At 57.6% G+C, this 753-nt stretch overlaps 1 protein-coding gene across 1 annotated transcript in view; it reads left to right on the top strand.

Annotated features, from left to right (window-relative positions):
- Nucleotides 1-753, top strand: part of LOC106511507 (uncharacterized) — a gene marked incomplete at its 3' end in the record, with an annotated part of 8,406 nt that overhangs the window by 2,872 nt on the left and 4,781 nt on the right.

The raw sequence follows: 753 nt of genomic DNA, 5'->3' as shown, positions 1-753 counted from the left end.
CGCAGCTAGCTGCGAGAACTAATGTGATTTGCAGGACACATTGATCATCGACACTTCGAACGCACCTTGCGGCCCTGGGTCCGTCCTGGTGCTACGCCTGTCTGAGGGTCGCTCGGTCATCAATCGGACACCGTGTCTGGGGCGTCACAGGTAGAGGGGCTCGCCCCTCACGCCTTCGTCCCCCTAAGTGCAGACATGTCGGGCCGCCCGGTGCGCAGGCGTCCGGCCCCGTCCGGGACCGTACCTCCGTCGTCCGGCTTTTCTGTGGAGCACCCGCACGAGACGCGGATCGGCTGCCTGTGGAACCCGTTCCTCCTGGTAGTCCGCGTCCCGTGCACACAGGCCGCCTTGGCGGAGCTGTCGTGGGTGGGACTGCGGGCGGAGCTCCAGCCCGGGCGACGTGTCGGACCCCGGGCGGGCCGCGTCCGCTCTCCGGAAGCAGCGGCCCGTCGCCCCTGAGTCAGTGAGCCTCCGTGGCCCACCTCCTCCCCCTGCCTAATTTGGAGGTCAGACCAGGGGTCAAAGGTTATGTAAATCTCAGACTGGTTTATTTTAGGCGCTGTAGTGTAGATTAAGATTTTAGAGTTAAAACTTAGACTCAGTTTAATTTTTAGGTCATCCTCTAGCTGGTTATCCTTAGCTGCTGCAGTCTGGGTTAGAATATTAGAGTTAAAATTTAGAGTTAAAATTTACACTCAGGTTAATTTTAGTTTAGCCTCTGACTGGTTAACATTAGGTGCTGCAGTCTGGGTT

Source organism: Austrofundulus limnaeus, unplaced genomic scaffold, assembly GCF_001266775.1.
Source record: "Austrofundulus limnaeus strain Quisiro unplaced genomic scaffold, Austrofundulus_limnaeus-1.0 Scaffold2869, whole genome shotgun sequence".
In the NCBI taxonomy this organism is placed as follows: Eukaryota; Metazoa; Chordata; class Actinopteri; order Cyprinodontiformes; family Rivulidae; genus Austrofundulus; species Austrofundulus limnaeus.
The sequence above is the reverse complement of the archived record's forward strand: the minus strand, read 5'-3'. Positions and strand labels throughout refer to the sequence as shown.